Below are 19,831 nucleotides of genomic sequence, written 5' to 3' on the forward strand. Positions count from 1 at the left end.
GGTGATGGTGTTGATGGTAATGGTGGTGATGGTGATGGTGATGATGATGGTGATAATGTTGGTGATGATGATGGTGGTGATGGTGTTGATGGTGATGGTGATGATGATGGCGATGATGATGGTGAAAATGTTGGTGATGATGATGGTGATGATGGTGAAAATGTTGGTGATGATGATGGGGGTGATGGTGTTGATGGTGATGGTGATGATGATGGTAGTGATGTGATGGTGGTGATGGTGGTGATGATGGTGGCGATGGTGATGATGGTGCTGCTGCTGCTGCTGATGATGATGGTGAAAATGTTGGTGATGATGATGGTGGTGATGGTGATGATGGTGATGATGATGGTGATGGTGATGAAGGTGATGGTGACAGTGACAGTGATGGTGATGATGGTGATGATGATGATGATGATGATGATGATGGTGAAAATGTTGGTGATGATGATGGTGGTGATGTGATGGTGGTGATGATGGTGGCGATGGCGATGGTGGTGGAAATCGCAGTCATGGTGAGGTTGGTGATGATGGTGATAGGAATGAACCCAGCCGGTACGTGTTCAGTAGACTGAAGTTCACACCCAGTCCTCTGATTTCTATTTTATGTGTTCATTTTCCTGGCAGGAGGCAGAAAGAGTCTGTGTGTGAAACTCTGCTGTTTCAGATACAGGGTATGTGCTCGGTAACCATTTGTTCTCGTTACTACAGAGCCAAAAACATTTTGTCATTCAGTTAGTGAATGCAGGGCCCTCGCATGTGGGAATGTGCCTGGAAAACATTCCCCAACCTTTTCTTTCATCATTATCAATATAACGGTGTCTGTTTCTTCAATTGATATCATTTATAGTGAGAGATACTTATCTGCATGGCCTCAAGAGACAAATTGTGTCATTAAGAACACTTTCGTAGAGGATGTGTCTTAACTGAGTGATGTGGGTTATTACTGGTGTGTCAGTTTGTCAAGTTCATTTATTCTGCACGGCTTATGGGACTCAGAAGTTACTCTGCTCTCTGAGGGGTAACAGGTGGGTTATTTCGAGAGCTTATTACTTTTTTGATGTTTTTTATTTTGGTCGTTCTGGGGTTGAAAGCGACAGAGGGGAGTGATATGCATGTGTGTGAATCTTTCCTATATTTGGAATGGGCTGATCTTTTTTTTTTTTTTTTTTTGATAGATTGTTGGCTGCTTGGAATTGCAGATGCATCATTAAGTTATTGCGTTTAAATTTAGCTCTTCTTGTCACTTTGGAAGGGAATGGAACGTTTGAATTATTTCACCATGAAGGGAGAGCAATTAGAAAATAGATCCTCAGGGCTTTTCAAAACGGGAGGTGTAGCCAGTGAGTCTCAGTGGCGGCTGTGTATTTGACTCAGAGGAAGAGGTTTGCTGAGAGGTCCTTCGGTCCACAGGCTACTGGAACGACCTTAAACACAGCTTGGCGATCACTGGGGTGTAAGCTCTCCGAGGGCAGCATTTCACACCCAAATCGTGATGATCCTTATTCTCAATACAGCAGTGCCCATCCCTGCGACAGGGGTCAGGGCCTCTCTGTGTCAATAAATCATTAAACTGTTTATGTATACACCGAGTTGGAGAAGTGATGTCACCAACAACGCTTCCCCAGAGGCTTGAGTAATGACAGCGTCTTGGAAATCACGCTCCTTTGTCCCGTTTCAGGGGCAGCGGTGCTTGTTGCAGTCACATCTCACCGGGACGTGCAAGGTCAAATGCTGAAACCCATGTATAACGTTCCCATTCCAAACCGGGTTGGCCAGCACTGCTAAGGATTGGGTGTTTCCTTTTCTGAGTTTTCAGGCTCCCCGCCCCCCCCACGCGGACACAAACACATGCGCAGACGCGGCGTGTCGGTTTGTGGACGCGTATGCACGCGGAGCGGGGTCTGCACGCGTTTCAAGTGCTTACAGACGCTGTCCTGCAACTTTCACAATCGATTTTTCATTCCTCAAGCTGTCTGCCGATACTTCCGATTTGCAAAAACTCAAGTGTCTTTTGACCTTCCCTTGCACCGAGCTAACCACTATCAACAGTTTGGTCTCCTGGACCCTTTTCGACATACGTGTGCGCGTGTAGCCGCAGAAAGCCTATCGTAACTTTGCACGTGCTTTAAAGAAAACCATGTGGGTTTTTCTGCAGATTGGTTATCTTTCTGTTTCTGGAATATTTGGTAGAGATCTTTCCACGGGAGTATTTTAGCACACTGCCTCATTCTTTAAACATTTCTACTTGTTATCCGATGGTGTCCCTGTACCACGGGGTCTTGGCTCGATCCTCCCGGAGCAGACCCAACATGGGGATTCCAGTCGAAGTGGCCTGTTTGCAAAGCGATGCCAGGAAACTTCGGGAGGTGGCGGGGGGCCAGGCAGGGAAGGGCACGCCATCCAGCCGGGGTCCGCTGGGGCCAGCGGGGCTCCTCTGTCCTGGAGACGGTGGGGCACCCCCTGGACCCACCCCACTCGAGGGAGGAGCATCTGGGGTATCTACCCACCGCCGTCCCCCTGCCGCTGTTTGCCGAGGGGGTCCCTCTAACACGTGCGTAAACATCCCGGCAGCTCTTGCCACGGGTGTTGGCGGTAAGTGGTTTTACTGCGCGTGGGCTTGGAAAGCAAGGGGCTCTGGGCGGCCCGTGCCTCCTGCCGAGGGCCTGATGGTGCTCGCTCGTGTTTAACAACCCGCTGACATTGAACCGTTTATGGCCAGTTAACCAGCCGCTACCCTAACCACGTGTAAGGTTACCAGCATCGCTTACCTGTGTACACGTGACTCTAGAACATTCATAGAAAAGTTAAAATTTTAAAAAGGGGGAAGGTGCGTGCGTGTGTGTGGTCCAACCAGCTGACTTTGTACGTCATAGATGTTCAGTCAATATTTGTAGACACCACGAGCTGTTGACACGGGAAGGAAATGACCTCTCCGTATCTTGGAAGCGTGGCCCACGGCATCTGTTCTTTTACCGTGTCTCACAGAGAAGTTACGTGGCTCCTTCCGCCTGGGGCTGGCGGGCAGGACCTGTTTCCTCAGTGCCGTGAACTCTCAGAGCAGAGAGTGGGTCAGAGAGAGCGCGACTTTGTCTTCCCTGCCTTGGTGGAGAATTTTGTCTGGACAGGCTCAGGACAGGCCCTGACTCTCAGGCTGGTGAAGGCGGTGCCTAAATCCATCCACCAATGCAGTATTTCCAGAGTGTTCCGCAGGTTACGGAATAGACAGAAGCGGCCAATGAAACCCAGATACAGACATATATTTACTGCGAAAAAATAGGATTATGTATTAGAAAACAGATTTTTATTATGTTTTGATTGAAAAATTTTTTAGTGTTTATTTCTGAGAGAGAGAGAGAGAGAGAAAGAGAGAGAGAGAGAGAGAGAGAGAGAGAGAGAGGGAGAGAGAATCCGAAGCAGGCTCCAGGCTCCGAGCTGTCTGCACAGAGCCTGACGCGGGGCTCGAACTCATGAACCGCGAGATCATGACCTGAGCTGAGGTCAGCCACTCAACCGACTGAGCCACCCAGGCTCCCCTTTAGAAGAAATTTAACTATCACATAACCAATGATTTCATGGTGGCAATATGAAGTTTCCTTTTCAATATCTTCATGTCCATAAAACGTGTGTGGTTGTTTAAGGAGAAAGAGTGCGTTAATAATTGAGGCACAGAAATGGCAAAACTCATGAAGTTTGGGGAAACCCAGTTCGCTATGGCCTCAGAGATGCACCCTGTGAGCTGCAGGCGGCTCCTGGGCCCCTGGACTGAGCCCAGGTCAGTCCCCAGACGTCTCCGCCCCACCGATTCTGGGGCCTCGCTTTCCGTCAGGGCTGCAGGACAGACTGTCTCCGTGTAATGTCGTTTGTGTGGAAATGTCTAGTTAAAACAACTCTTAATGTCATTATGCTTCATGACTAAAGTAATTATGTATTTTAAATTTCTTTCTTTCTTTCTTTCTTTCTTTCTTTCTTTCTTTCTTTCTTTCTTTCTCTCTCTCTCTCTCTCTCTCTCTCTCTCTCTCTCTCTCTCTTTCTTTCTTTCTTTCTTTTAATAGACAAGTCAACATAGAATGGGCTCTGTTGAGCTCGAAATCTTAGTGCCAGTTAGAGTCAGACAATCCCTTCGGTGCTGCTGGGCCTGTCAGGGCACGTGTGACACTGGGGTGCCATCGGCACATGCGGCCAGCGTGGTAATGGCCCTCTGCTTGCCCACAAGACCAACAAAAAGCGAAAAGGGAGTGCACGTGCATTTGGCAGGGTCTTCGGGAACCACTGTGGAACTCACACTTGCCGCCGTGGCATTCGGGTCTTGGTAGTGTCTGTTTCTCTCTGGTGTCTTGGCAAACCCGGGCCCTGGAATGAAGTTTACGTGGCTCCTTTTTTCCTACAGAGGAAGGAGGCTGTGGACGTAGCTAAGGAAGGTCTTTGGGGGAGCCAAGCCCTATGCCATTGTGTTTTTCAGGGCGAGTTAAGGGACTGGTGTAACTGAAGAGAGAGTAGTGTTAACTTCAAGAATGGCTTGATCCAGAAGTTCAAACAACGTTTTGGGAATCCCAGTTTCCCCTGTGTTGGTTTCACTTTGAAGCAGGGCCCCTTAATCGTGTGCTTTGTACCATCACGGCTTGGGCTTCCTGCCTTGCACTCATGGAGGGATCCACCTGGGGTCGGTCACGTTGACACCCGTCTTTCAGAAGTCCCGTTTCCTGAAGCCCTGATCAGGCTGAAGGGATTCCAAGTTCCCCTACGGTTGTTACTCCCCGTGTAAGAATGACCAGGCGCCCCGGGAAAGAGGCCTCCTTACCGTGAGGCTGCCTCTTCCTCCCCTCGCCGTGTTTGTGCCCTCGCAGACGTCCTGTGCTCACCGGACTGTCTGGGGTGCCCCGCTCTGGATCACACAGACAGTCGTCTGCTGTGGGTTGAATTGTTCCCGCAAAGATGTCGGAGTCCTAACGCCCGAGACCTCAGAACGTGACTGTATTTGGAGACCGGGTCTTTACAGGGGTCGAGTTAAAGCGAGGCCATTTGTGGGGGACCTAATCCAGTGTGACCGGTGTCCTCATTAAAGGGGAAACGGCACCCAGACAGGTGCGCAGGGAGAGCGTCACGTGAAGGGAGAGCCGGCGGTGCTGCGTCTACAAACCACGGAACACCACGGACTGCTGGCCACTGCTGTCACTGGGAGGGAGGCCTGGGCCACACCCTCCCTCGTGGCCCCCAAAACCTGCCGAGTCTCCGTCTCAGACTCGGGGCCTCCAGAGCTGCGGGGCGGTTCGTGTCTGGGACTTTGTTAAGCACCCGCAGGGCACGAATGCAGGTCCCTGGGCACCAACACCCAATCTGATTCTGGCTCAAGAAGAACAATTTCCCAGGGGAAACGACGGGAAGGGGAAGGCCCTGGGAATCCAGGGGGCAGGTGGACAGGGATGGCCCCTCTGTGAGACCTGCCGGGGAGAGTCCGCTCCAAGCACCGGTGTTGGTCTTTGAGTCCCTCCGCTCAAGACTGAAATTCAAAGTGCTGATTGTTCCGTCGTCGCCTGACTTGGCTGGAGGATGGAGGGCGGGCGCCTTGACCGCCCCTCCCGCCAGACGCTTCAAAGCGAAGCCGCTGCGCCTGGCCGGAAGGCGTGTGAGCGGGGCCCCCTCAGTCCTGTGCACCTGTCGTCGCGTGCACCCGGGAGCCTGTTTCTTCTCGGCTGCCCTGAATCACCGGGTGGGTGCAGGTTCCAGAGGAACGCGGCCACGCCGTGCGTCTCTGTGAGCCGGCCCGTGGCGCATCCCAGAGCCCACGGCGCTGACAGTTCTGTCCCACGTGGCCCTTTGTTTGCTCCTGGGAACAAAGGGCCAAGGACAGCGAGCTCGCGCAGGGCCACCTCTTAGTGAGAGCGTCCGGTCACCGTGTCCGGCCTTCGGGTGTTTTGGACCTGCCGTCAGGTCAGGGCTTGTCCCTGTCACCAATTAGTAACCAGGCAACGGGACATTTGTCACCGCAGCAGAGTGCAGCCGAACAGAGGGGCTTTGGTTTCGAGAGGGGATTGATAAGGGAACATTAGCACAGGTGGAGCTTAATTTTTAACCCGTGGCCGCGGGATATGTCTGGTTCCCATGACGACACGGCTTTGTTAGATTCAGGATCCTGGCTAATCAGTCACCGCAAGGAGAAGTGCATTTTCCACGTCACATGAGAGCCTCCCGGACTCCTTAGTGCAGAACGGTGGCTCTCTACAACCTCCCCTCCATCTCGTTCCCCGCTGGCCCGGCGGAGGGGACCACTCCCCAAACCGGGCAGGGCTGGGGTTCTTAGGACTTGGCGGGTGTGTTTCCTGGGGAACTAAGAAACCAGTAGGGACACGGTGGGCAAAGGGCCCTATTCCAGTCCCGGAAGAGAAGCCGACAAAGGCCCTCGGTCGTGGGCCACGGCGATTGGTTTCACGGAGCCGTTGGCTCACTTCACGCCCTCTGTGCTGCCCCAAACCACGTCCGTCTGTCTGCCTGTCCATCTGGTGTGTGGGACCCGCTGGGATGTAACCCCCATGAGGGCAGGGGTTTAGCCTTATTACACCGTATCTCCCGCAACTGGGATGTTTCTCTGACACCCAGGAAGCGGGTTTCATATTTGCACGGTCGACTGTAACCTAGTGGCAAACATGTTTCTTTTTCCAGTTTTGCCAACTTGATATGCCATAATTTGCAGGTAGCTTCCTACAAGGTAATTGTTGTTTCAAACGTAGCAGCTGCATCAGCAAGAAGTCTGCTGACAGACTCCTCTCTGATGGAAGTCTGGGTGGAGGTTCAGATGGCTGCTTCCCCGTCCCCAGGCGGGCTGCACGTGACCTTGGGACTGCCTGTGCCCAAGGGTCTCCCCCACCTTCCCCCCCACCCCCAGCCTTCCCCTTGCTTTGTGTTGCTGGGATTGTCCCTTCCAGGTTATTTACATATTTACATTACAAAGCTATAGAAAATAGTCCCATCTGTTTACCTGAACTCCCTTTTTGAAACTCTGTCACCTTCAGGACGTTTGTTCACGTGGCCTCGAAGCCCCCTGGGGAGGGGTGGGGAGAGCCCCCTGGGGAGGGGTGGGGAGAGCCCCCTGGGGAGGGGTGGGGAGAGCCCCCTGGGGAGGGGTGGAGACAGCTCTGGGAGAAAGCAGTCAGTTCACGCTCTCCCTCCGCCCCCTTCAGCCCCCACACCCCACACCAGACAAGTGCAGGACGGAAAAGCTAAGCTCAAAGAGGACCTGGTCTGCGTGTCTCACTGAGAGGAGAGGGCAGGTGGCCTTGGGGTCCCCATCACTGTGCCCAGAACCTGCCCTGCTTTGGGGCTGCCTTCCTACCCTCCTGAGATCTGTACCTTGGGAAACTCCATGCTCATTTTAGTTACAGTGCTTTTTGCTAAAAATAATAGAAAACACATTCAAATTGGCGTCAATAAGAACGGCCACTTTGGGGGGCAAAGGCGAGGGAAGTCCAGGTGTCTCCTTAGCCTTGCAAGGTGCTCGGTTTGCCCTGAGACTTACAGTCCCAGTAATCACAAGATGGCAGCTGTAAGCGGTTGAATTTCATACACCTCTGTCCCCAAATAAAGATATATTCAAATCTGAACCCCGGGACCCGTGCATGTAATAACCTTATTGAGAAATAGAGTCCTTGCTGATATAATGACGATGCGAGTTAAGATAAGGTCGGGTGGGCCCCAGATCCGGAGACTGCTATCCCTCTAAGACGGTCGTGTGAAGACAGCGTGGCCGTCTCTGTTCACATGGTTAAGGACAGACAAGATGGACTTTCGGGGTTCAGAGGTGGTTAGCCACAACTGTTTTGCTTTCAAGGTGACGAACAGTCAGCCCATTCTGGCTTTGGCAAAACAGGCATTTGTTGCAGGGAGGCTTTCAGGCATGGTTGGATCCAGAGGCTGAAGTGATGCCATCAGGAGGTGGTCGTTTTCCTTTTCTTGACCCCCTTTTTCTTGCCTGAGCTTCACCTCAGCAGGCTCTTTCCACGTGGCTGCCACCAGCACCTCTCTTTCTAGCAACTTCCGTGGGAAGAAGAGAAGAGCTGCCTCTTACTGGCAGGCCAGCAGAAGCCCCAAGATTGTCCCTGATGGGACGAGTTTGCCCATCAACACGAGACACAGTCTCTTCCTTGAACAGTTATTTGGCTGAGGGCGGATGGCACTTTGGCCAGGCCGGGGTCAGGTGCCCACTGTGGATTGAACAGAAGCGTGGTAATTTCCCAGAGGGACTTTGGGACATTAGAGCTGGAAGGAAGGGGAGTGTGTGCGGAGAAACCAAGATAGATTCTTCATGGCGATAGAGACGCTATGGGTCCGGGTGATCAAGGAGGGCTTCCTGGAGGAGGAGGAGGAGCAGAGGCCCTCGGGAGGAGGTTGAATTCGCAAGGGTGGATAGAGCGACTGAATTATCCCACGTTACCTGGTGCACCTGCTCTGTGTACTGGGGAAGATTTAGGAACGGGGGAGGCATCACCAGCTGCCGAGTGAATCTGAAACTGTAGGAAGGCAGCGTGGGTTCAGAAAAGCGGTGGCCAGACACGCTGCCCGTGCACGAAGGTGGGAAGCCAGCATGATCGTGCAGGACCCTTGGAGCGTGGGGCTGGGAGCCTGTGGGCTTGGAGGCCAGGTCCTGTGTCCACTTGGCCCCCAGATACTTATCTGTGAGGACCACCGCCTCCCTGGAGGCAGCCCTGTCTGCCCCCAAACTCCCCCCCCACTCACGATACTGTTCTACGTTCTCTGCATTAGCGCACTGCTTAAATCTACTTGGAAAAGAAACAGTCTGTCACTAGATTAAGTAGGAAATCCTGCTGGAAACAGAAGGTAAAACATAGTAGGAGAAGGCAACACAGGGAAGGCGACACTGTTCCTCGGATCCCGCCGGATTCTGGGGACCAGCTTACACCCCAAAGGACACAGCACCAAATATTACGGGTATCAAGTGCGTCAGCACCAACAGAGCCCTTGTCATTGAACAAAATAAATAAATAGGAGAGAGAATGTCAAGATGATGGTGGTTTATACGCTCTATAAACCGATGATCGATGAAGTATCTGCCGGGCGAGCACCTGAAAACAACCTTGGGTCACGAAGGGCCATCCTGTGCCCACCGGAGGTTTGGTGACGGAGGCGGAGGGGGCTGCACATCACGCCTTCAGGTTGGGTTCTACGCTCTGCCAGTCACGACGGGCGCCTTCAGTCTTCCAAGCTCTACAGAGAGACCCAAATTCCCAGCGAATGGGAGGTGCACACATTCAGTCATGTCAGCGGAGCGGACCCCAGCTTAGCTGTCTGGGCGGCTTGGAGATGTTGTCCGATGGTCAGAAAGATGTGAACTTCTCAGCGGATCTCTGGGTCTTTCTAGAACCCCGAGAAGCTCGTGGGATCCCTAAAGCTATTTTGCAGATAAAGAGTTAAGGATGTTCTCCGGGGCCCTGAGTTAACAGTTTGCCCATGGCTGTATCGGTGACGGGGCTTAATCCAGCGTCTAAACAAGCATCTGTGCCTCTTTTGTAATCGGCACTCAGTGCTTCCCTTGATCACATTCACTGCTCGTGAGATCAGGTCAACGCGAGACCTTCTCAGAGACAAACCGGGTTAAATGTTAATGACAATTACCCTTTGAGAAAGGACATATAGAGGCTGGGTCTATCGTAGGGCGTTTCGTCTCCCTCCACGGGCCGGGATCCCTCCATTACTGCCTCCGTGCCTCCACGGGCTGGGTCCCGCGCCGATGACAAACGTGGAGACCAACCATGTAGGGATGTCAACCTCCTTCCTCACGTTCACCCCCTCTGTCTGCAGAGGTAGAGATACGGAGTAAAGGAGCCAAGAGCCAGAGAGGAGGGTCTCCTGGATTCTGCCCCCACCAGCCCATTTCATGCACGGGGGTGGGGGGGGGAGGCGCCGTGGCTCACGCCCGCATTCTCCTGGGCTGGATGGACGAGCCTCCAGGGGAGCGGTGTCACATGCTGGGGGTGGTGCCTGTTCACACCCCATTAGTCTTCCCATGGCTCCCTGTAGTTTCTCGATTCACGAGGCAGGAAGCCGGCTTTACCCCAGTCTAGGGATAGAACATGTGGCCTGGGCTGGCTGTGAGGTGCCTTCTGCCTCTGTAGACACTGTCAGAGCCATACGTGCGGCCTAAGTCAGTGCACTCAGAGCGGCTCTGGGGATCGCTACCACCCCACAAAGGTATTTTCCATCTCCGGCTGGATGCGGATAAGAAAGCTGAAAACACATGGACCTATCAGCAGCTAGCCTGGAATCCTGTGGGGAGTCAGGTACCGAAGCCCATTCTGAGGAAGGCAGCCCAGAACCATGGGGAGACACTGAGCAGCGTCATCTGAGCGACTTGATCTAGCCCTACCTGAAGCCCTTTGCACTGCCCTTTGCAACCTAAGATACCCTAACCGACACACATGATGCTACTCGACCCCTGGCCCACGGCCCACGTCACTGATTCTCCGTGTGCCCTTTCCTGCCAAGCGTGGCCTCGGCCTCCGAGTCCCCAACGCTGCGCTCGAGGCCGCCTCTAGCATTAAGTGAAGCTGACGCAGGATGAAGCCCGTCACTTCGGCCCACAGATGGAACTGGCATGTCCTTAGAGCCAGCGTGACCAGAGCTTTTACTGAACTCCCAGCTCACACCCCAGGGCGGTGTTTGCGAGGAAAACAGTGCAGTCCGGTGAAGGGGGAGACATGCCATTTGGGTGTGGACAGACCTGGGTTTAAACCCTGCTTGCAGCTCTCACCAGCTCGGGGACGTGGGCTTGTGCCCCAGCGTCCCCGAACCTCACACCTGCATGTTTGTTTACGGGCAGGGTTTCCTTCTTCTCTCGGAGGAGGTGGACGCCACAGAGCCCGGAACCGCCCCCGGGTGTGGGCTGGCAGCCGACCGCAGGTCTGGGGACCAGAGTCCATGCCGGCTGGCCCTTCGGTCCTTCCTTACTGGGCGGGGTTTCTGTCAAGCTCTGTGTGGCTTCCACTCTGGGAAAAAAGACCACCCTTTCTTTGCTTCTCCTTCTTCGGGTCCTGTTTCCTGCCCAGCTCTTCGCTCGAGAACAACCTTGTTGCGTTTTCCCGCCCCCGCGGGCTCGGCCCTGTATGAACCGACACGGCCAGTCCTTGGCCTCTGCGGGTCTTGTTTGCTGCTGCCTGGAATGGCATGTGGCACAGAGCGGGCGCTTCCCCTAGGCATGTAGTGACTGGCTAATGGGTTTTTCCTGCGTCCGTTTCCTTGGATGTTAACAGCGCAGGCCTAGGGATTGAGCAATAGTGCTCATCTCGGAAGGCTTGAGAACAAAAGAGTAACACTCAGTAGACGCTGCCGTGCTGGCATTCCGGTGATTCTGCACCAGCTTCAGGTGTGAGGGCCACTGACGGGGCAAGAACCAGAAATGGCAGTGAGGGAAGGGGGAGGGGGGAAGGAGGAGAAGGGGCGGCCAGTGCCAGAGACCGAATGTTTGCGCGTGCATGTGCTTGTGTGTGCACGTGGGTGTACGTGCACGTGTGCATGTGTGTGCGTTCATGTGCTTGTGTGTGCATGTGCTTGCACGTGTGCATGTGCGTGTGCCTGCATGTACGTGCGTGTGTGATGGCACGTGCTTGTGTGTACGTGCACATGTGCATGTGTGTGCGTTCATGTGCTTGTGTGTGCGTGTGTGTGCATGTGCTTGCGCGTGTGCATGTGCATGTGCATACATGTACGTGCATGTGTGAGGGCACGTGCTTGTGTGTACGTGCACGTGTGCATGTGTGTGCGTTCATGTGCTTGTGTGTGCATGTGTGTGCATGTGCTTGCGCATGTGCATGTGCATACATGTACGTGCATGTGTGAGGGCACGTGCTTGTGTGTACATGCACGTGTGCATGTGTGTGTGTTCATGTGCTTGTGTGTGCATGTGCTTGCGCATGTGCATGTGCGTGTGCATGCATGTACGTGCATGTGTGAGGGCACGTGCTTGTGTGTACATGCACGTGTGCATGTGTGTGCGTTCATGTGCTTGTGTGTGCATGTGTGTGCATGTGCTTGCGCGTGTGCATGTGCGTGTGCATGCATGTACGTGCATGTGTGAGGGCACGTGCTTGTGTGTACGTGCACGTGTGTGCATGTGCGTGTGTCTGGCCCCCTTCAGGCGTCTAGTATGGAACAGAACACCCTGGATGTCCCGCAGGGCGTGTGCAGACAGAGTATCTAGTCTGTAACAGTACATAGTCTCTGCTCTTGGCGACAGAATACAGTTTCCTTTAAAAATTGACATGTTTCAGGGGCGCCTGGGGGCTCAGTCGGTTAAGCGTCCGACTCTTGATTTCCGCTCAGGTCATGACCTCACCGTTCGTGAGTTCGAGCCTCACGTCGGGCTCTGTGCCGACAGTGCGGAACCTGCTTGGGATTGTCTCCCTCTCTCTCTAAGTAAATAAGGTAACTTAAAAAACAATTAACGTGTTCGTGTGAGTGTTCTGCTGCTGGACAGTAAGATGCATGTCTGTGGAAGGGGAGGAAGCCGACGACGCCTTCGTCCGGAGCAGGGGGCAGGGGGGCCGAGGGGCCTGGGGCCTTGCAGGCGTGCGGGCGGAGGTTTGACACCTTTGCGTCTCGCCACAGGGGGCCGCCTGTCTCTGTTCGCGAAGAATGCTGCTCCTTGTGCTTCTGAGGCCTGTCTTCCTAGTTCCCCGTCGCAATTCTTCCGTCCGACTCCTTACCCTCAGGCGACCCGCGAATCCCACCCCCCCCCCTTATGTAAGCAGATGCGCCACCTGTGGTTCATTCGGGCCCTGTGGGGTTTTGCTGCTTTGTGTATTGAAAATAAGACTCGCTGTGTTTTTTCGTGCGGACTGTGTAGAGCGGGAGGCGGGGCATTTCCGGCTGCCCCACTGGCCCTCGGCCTCCGTGTTGGTCCCGGCCCCCTGCCCCGTGGCGTCGTGACATCCACATTCTCCCCAGTCGCCTCTGACGAGCGGCTTGTTTTGACCCGGGTGCTGACAGGTGCAGCCGCGCGAAGGGTTACTGCACCTGTGGGTGGGGAACGTGGGAGCCTCGCTCGCCCGCAGGGAGCTGGCACGTGGGCGTGGGGACGGGGTCAGACCGAACAGGCCGGGCTGCAGGCCCCACCGACCAAGTCACGGGCTCGTGTCCTCATCCGGGGTTGGCGGTAAGTTCTGGGCTTGGGTGAGGGGCGAGGGCGGGCCTCTGGGCTGCAGGGGGGCGGGGGGCAGGAGAGCTAGCCGGGCCGAGCCCCGGCCCCTCCCGGACGGCCCTCCCCAGACCTCGCCCTCACGCCGCCGCGTCTTTCCCTCGTTGTCCGAACTGTCCTGTGAACGCGGAGACGTGAAAACTATTGTCAAAACACCCCTTTCTCACGATGCGCCTGGGCGGCCCTCAGTCCTGCTTCTGGCCCGCCGCGGGTCCGTTGTGGGGGGGACGGAACGAGTCCCGGAGGGAGCAGGGGACACCTGGTGCATACAGATCACCCGCCCCGTCCAGGTGCGCCTGGGGCCGCAGGGGGCGGGGTCCTTTGCAGACTGCTGGGCGTGTGTTCTCCCCGAGACACTGGGGTCTCGTTGCTGTAGAGAACGAGGTGACAATCAGAGTCTGAGACAACAGTGTGCTGTTTATTAAACCCGCATAGAGGGGACACAGGAAGGGTCCCTGAGTGCCCAGAGCTGGTTGCCAAGGCGGCCGAGCGGACGCCGTTCTCACAAGCAGGACACGTGCCGCGAGCCTTTGCTTCCTCGTGTAGCTCGCGGCGGGCATGGCATGCGGGACACAGGAGCGCAGGACACGGGACCGTGGGACACGGGAGCGTGCGTCTCTCCTCTGGGAGCCCTGGCAGGGCAGGGAGGGGCCTGTGCACAGGAGAGCTCCCCGCTAGGCCTGAAGCTGTCAGTCCTGAGCAGACGGGCCTGCCGGTGAGGCCGGCCCGTGGCTGGCAGCTCGGACCTTGGATTCTGGGAGCCCCCCACTCCCTAAGAGAGAAGAGGGCCCGCCGCGTCCAGGCTGCACGACCGTGGTTTATGCCGACCACCTGCCTCCCGGTGGGCAGTCTGGAGTCCCGGATGCGCCAGCAGCTGGTGCCTACGTGACCGCCCCACAGACACCCTGGGCCGTGTCCGTGGGCGTCCCCGGTGGCGGCTTCTCACGCGTGTTGTCACAGCTTCACGTGTGACTCTGGAAGACTCTGGAAGCTTGCTCTGGTCTCGCTCGGACCTGCCCCCACACCTTTGCCCTTTGTTGACTTTGCTTTGGGTCCCTTTGCGGCGGGAACTCACAGCCACGAGCATGGCTGTGTGCGGAGTCCTGTGAGCCGTGCGGGGGTTCCCTGTACCCCAGGGTGGCCTCAGGGACCCTGACACAGGGCTGCTTTCCATCTGCGGAGAAGTTGGCCCGAGCTGCTTCTGGAGCAGAGATTGGTACGCAGCAGAGAAGCCGGCATCCGGAGACCCTCACTCTGTGCCCTAGGGTTCGTCAGAAGCCAGTAAACAGAGGAACAGGAGAAAAGGTGGCACTTTATAAGAAATCCAAAAAATTGTTAAAAAGTCATTTAAGTGCAGATGAGAAAAAGCCTCCCTCCCCCCCCCCCCCCCCACCCTCGGCCGACTGAGATACCCCTTGGGCCACACTCAGGCATCAGACCTCGGGAAGGTGACCGCCTGGCCTGCAGGCTGGACCCTGTTTGCCGTCTTCAGTCCAGAGGCGTGAGCCGCCTCCGCCCCCTCGAGCCGCCTCCACCCCCTCGAGCCGTCTAGGGAAGGCTTGGGTGTGAGTCTGCTTTGCTGCAGGCCCCACGGCTTCTTCTGGCCGGAGGCCCGTGACTCCCCGAACCCTCCGGGACTGGGCTTCTCAGAGGATGCCCTGCACCTGTTTTGGGCGTCAGAGGCCAGCCCTTCTGTCTTCCCTGGCTCCCTCCTTCCTCTAGTCTGGAGTCACCCCTCGGAGGTGCCCTGCAGGACAGAGAGCCTCTCAATCAGAGCATTTAAGGAGGCTGTGGGTAGGCAGTGGGCAGACACGCCTCCTGGCTCCTGTTTGCCAGGCACGAGCTGTTCATCAAGTGTGCAGTCGTGGCATTTTGAGCGAATCCAGGACCTCGTCTCGTGTGTGCCGGGTTGGAACAGAGCCGTCTGAGGACACGGTGGTCGATGCGTTTGCAGACTAAGGGCCTTCTAAAATCACGCCGGTGTAAACCTCAGAACTTTCCACAGCACTGCCCCCCCCCCCTCCCCTGCCCTCCCAGCAGTAAGTCCTGCCTCTCTGGGTGGCTCCATTCCCAGCACCGTTAATATCTGCAACTTACCACCTGCAGGGGAGGCCTGGGACCCACAGCCACGTCTGCCGGCCGAGGACCAGAAGGCAGTGCTGGGGATAAATAAAGCACCCGGACGCTCGGTCTCCTGGTGTGCTGGGGGATGCAGGGACCGTGGAGCCGGTCCCGGGGCTTATGCGTGTGGGGGCTGTGGCCAGATGGGCGAGGGGAGAAGGCTCCGTCAGGGCCCAGTGCTGACCGCCTCCTTGATGCTCCCCGGGTGAGGGGAGGGGAGCGAGTTCCAGGAAGCCTGGCGTCGCTGGGCCCCCGTGCGCCTGGGCACATCACTGCCCCGCTGGCCTAGTGAGTGAGTGCTTGGATTAGGTGATCCTGACTGCGCTTTGCTTGAATCTTCTATGAGCCCGTCGTGCCAGAGGCTTTAGGAATAAGTGAGCCCCCAGTCATGGGTTGACTGAGACTTCTTTCTTTCTTTTTTAAAAAAAATTTTTATTTATTTTGAGAGTGAGAGAGAGAGCATGTGCACAGGGGAGGGGCAGAGAGAGGGAGAGAGAGAGAATCCCAAGCAGGCTCCATGCTGTCAGTGCAGAGCCGGACTCAGGGCTCGACCTCAGGAACTGAGATCGTGACCTGAGCTGAAATCAGGAGACTGAGCCCCCCAGGTGCCCCTCTTGTGATGAGAACTTTAAAAAAAAATTTTTTTTTAACATTTATTCATTTTTGAGAGACAGAGAGAGACAGAGCATGAGCGGGGGAGGGGTAGAGAGCGAGGGAGACACAGAATCCGAAGCAGCTCCAGGCTCCGAGCTGTCGGCACAGAGCCCGATGCGGGACTCGAACCCACGAACCGTGAGGTTGTGTCCTGAGCCAAAGTCGGACCCTCAGCCGACTGAGCCCCCCAGGCGCCTCTGTGATCAGAACTTTTAAGACTTACTCGGCAACTTTCAAATATGCAAAACACTATTATTAACTATGGTTGATGATGATATCATTTATGGTTTGAGTCCCAGAGTGTTCATCTCTGGTAGATTGCGAGGAAATATTACTTGGTTTTGACCCTTTTGTTTTTGCTTATCAAAGAGGCAGGTGTTGGGGGGCCCGGGTGGCTCAGTCGGTTAAGCGGCCGACTTCGGCTCAGGTCACGATCTTGCGGTCCGTGAGTTCGAGCCCCGCGTCGGGCTCTGTGCCGACAGCTCGGAGCCTGGAGCCTGCTTCTGATTCTGTGTCTCCTTCTCTCTCTGGCCCTCCCCCGTTCATGCTCTGTCTCTCTCTGTCTCAAAAATAAATAAACGTTAAAAAAAAAAAACAAAGAGGCAGGTGTTCACGGATTTAAAAATTGTATTAAGTATAGGTGAGCATGGTGAGGTTTTAAAACATCCGACTTTGGGTTCACACAAGACGGTGTAGACCCTAACCCACTACGTACAACTAGAAACCCCAGAGAGGAAGCCAGAGGCAAGCAGAGCGGGACCCCGAAAGGAGGAGGAGGAAGCGGGGCTGGGTGGGGCCCCGGGAGTGGAGGGCATTTCGTGTCCCCCCACCCAAGGGAAGAAGGGGACCCAGATCTGGTGTTTCCTGAACCTCGTCAGCAGCAGAAGGCAGCCAGTGAGGGTTCAGGGGGCCAGCTGTCCATCCTGCGGGGCCTGCAGAGAGGCGTGTGCAGAACCTGGGAGAGGCGTGTGCCCGCGAAGGGTGTAAGGAGGCGGTGTGTCCACAACTCTGTCAAAGAAACTCACAGGCCACGAATGAGCCGTGCGTCCACGTGGAGTGTGTAGAAACGTGGTCCTGGGTATGGAGACGTTGCAGGAATCCTGGGGAGGAAGTCACAGGCGCTCAAACAGGGACGCTTAGCCGGGCCGTGTCGGCACATTTCCGGAAATCCACGGAACGAGGTCTTGTGATGTGAGCGCACGCGGGGACGGCGTCCAGCACCCCGTCAGAGTTTTTCGGGTGCTCAGGCTCATGGCTGAATGCTGTGCACGTGCCGATCGCGGGATTTAAACGGCGCCTACAGACCGAAGTTAAACTTCCCGCATCTCCTGAGTCGGGACAGGCGTGTTTACATCAGTCGTCTGCCATATTTAGCTGGACGGTCTCTTGTGGCCTTTCCACATTTCACGTTATGTTTTGACTTTGCTTCAACAAAAGCCATCCTCTGGTAGCAGGACCAAGACCCGCGCAGGTCGTGATTTGGAAACGGGAAGAAAGTTCTAGAGTATCTTACGTCTGTGGTCCGTCGAGTGCTCTGGAAATGTGCCTGTCACCAAGTGCAGACTTTGAGATGAGGTTTGGGCGGGAGCTGAGACCCTCCTCGCTTTGGAAGAAGAACAAAGAGACGCTCGGCGGGGTCCGCTCCGGAGCGGGCACTTCCAGCTTCTCCCCAACCCCAGGTTCCATGCAGTTGGGGAGCTAAGAGGATGAATGAATTCCTTCCCACGAGCCTCGCTTCTGCAGAAACGCGGGGCTTCCCTTGTGCGGTGAGTGGTGGAGAAGTGGTGAGGTGGTGTTGCCAGGAACGCAAGGTTCCCGGTGCTGTTTTTAGGTCGGTTTTTGTGTTTTTTTGAAAAAGGAACGTACAGAGAAGAAAAGAGCACACGTGCGTTTCCCGTCACACAGAATCACAGGGCCAGGATGTTACTGTATCTGCCCCCCGATATTTTGATTGTTTGTGCTTTCAAAAAGTGACACGTTGCCTTTACCTTTTAACTTTTTCTTAGAGAAGCTGCCAAATATATTGAGAAAGTGAAACCATGGTACAAAGAACCTTCACGCACACACCTCCTGGACTCAATCGTTTAAAAAATTCGTCATGTTTGGGGCACCTGGGGGGCTTAGCCAGTTAAGCGTCCCACTTCAGCTCAGGTCATGATCTCGCGGTCCGTGGGTTCGAGCCCCGCGTTGGGCTCTGTGCTGGCAGCTCAGAGCCTGGAGCTGCTTCGGATTCTGTGTCTCCCTTTCTCTCTGCCCCTCCTCTGCTTATGCTCTGTTTCTCTCTCTCTCAAAAATAAGCAAACATTTAATTAAAAAAAAAAAGTAATGCAGCATTATAAAAAGAGCTAAATTCCTCTTTAGTTTATGGAATCTATCCCTACACCAGCCTCAGAGCCCAGAAGTGTCCATTGTATTATTAGGATATTGTTTCCATATTTCGAAACATATGTTTGCCTGTATCTATATACTTACAAGCCTGTGTCCACCTGCCTCGTTAGAAAACATGTGGTGTTTTCACGTAGGTTTCTTCGTAACTGTAACGTACTGGCTCCAAGATCCCATAGCTAGCTGTTCTCCCTCTCACTGTGTCTTTGAGATGGAGTTGGGCTGATGGGCTGTCCTTATCCAGCTTCGTCCTGGGGCTTCTCCCTTTCTCTGTGACGGACCTTCTCACACCCGCCTCCTTGAGCACACGCGTGTGTGAGTCCGGCTGAAACATCTGGGGACCGTCACAGGGCATGCACACGTCTTGTCTAGCAGATTCTGCCCCCGGCCCTCTCGTGAGTGGACCAGTCTCCTCTCCCGCCAGCACCCTGTGAGCGGACAAGCTCCCCACCTCGCAGCACCCGACGCGGTCGGATTCGTGTGTCTTTGCACATCCGATGGGAGGTGCATTTGCAGATCCTTGAGGAGATGCACGGGCGAGGGTGAACGTCTTCATGCATTTATTAGTAATCTGAAGTTGACTTGTGCCCATCGATTTCCATTTCTATGTGGAAGATGTTTTGATAGACTCTGAATATGAATCACGGTGTCAATTTTGGAATTTTGGCTTTAAAGTAATGACAAGACAGACAAGTGACTGTTGTGTCAGCTGAACGATGCCACGGCTGGAGACCTCGTCTGTATAAGTGAGAACCACGTCCTTCCCCTTCCTCGGGAGGTAAATTGCTCCCAACCAACCACCCTTAGGGAGGGGGGGAATTCTCATATTCTCATAGATAAAAACGCATAATTGCAATCATTCCATTTTTGATGTGCCAGATAACACTTCCCCGTCGGTGCTCAGAGAACACCGAATCCTATTAAAAGTGGACACAAGTCCTTGACACTGTCCATCACCATGAGACCGTCTGGGAATTCTTCTCTCGTGGCCGTCTCCCTCGTTTGTTTCTCCCGTGGCCGTTAGGTGTCCATGCCCGACTCAGCGGTCACAAAGCATCATGTTTGCCAAAAGCAAAGAAAAGTTAGCGGGAGTCCTGAGCCTGAGTCTACTCCCCAGAATGGAAAGAGGGCGTTAAGGGACCTCCTTCATGACTCCAACGCTGTGTCTGGGATGTGAAGAGCCCGGTTCACGACGCAGAACGCACCCTGACAGCAGTAGGTGACTAGGGTAGATGCGGTTGTGGAGGGAGATGGGCAAGACAGTCCCTGTCTTGTCAGGTGCAGGACGAGACCAGTACGACACCCAGTACGATGGGAGTTAGCAGTGAGGACGTGGCTGTTAGCACGGTGTAAACGTGGCCTAAAAAAAGCAAACAGGACCTCCCTTGGCCAGAGGCTACGCGGGAGTAATAACCCGGCTCACTGGCGCCCCTCAGCTTGGCGGACCACTGCTCGTTTTCCGGGGGACAT

Source organism: Panthera tigris, chromosome D3, assembly GCF_018350195.1.
Source record: "Panthera tigris isolate Pti1 chromosome D3, P.tigris_Pti1_mat1.1, whole genome shotgun sequence".
NCBI lineage: Eukaryota > Metazoa > Chordata > Mammalia > Carnivora > Felidae > Panthera > Panthera tigris.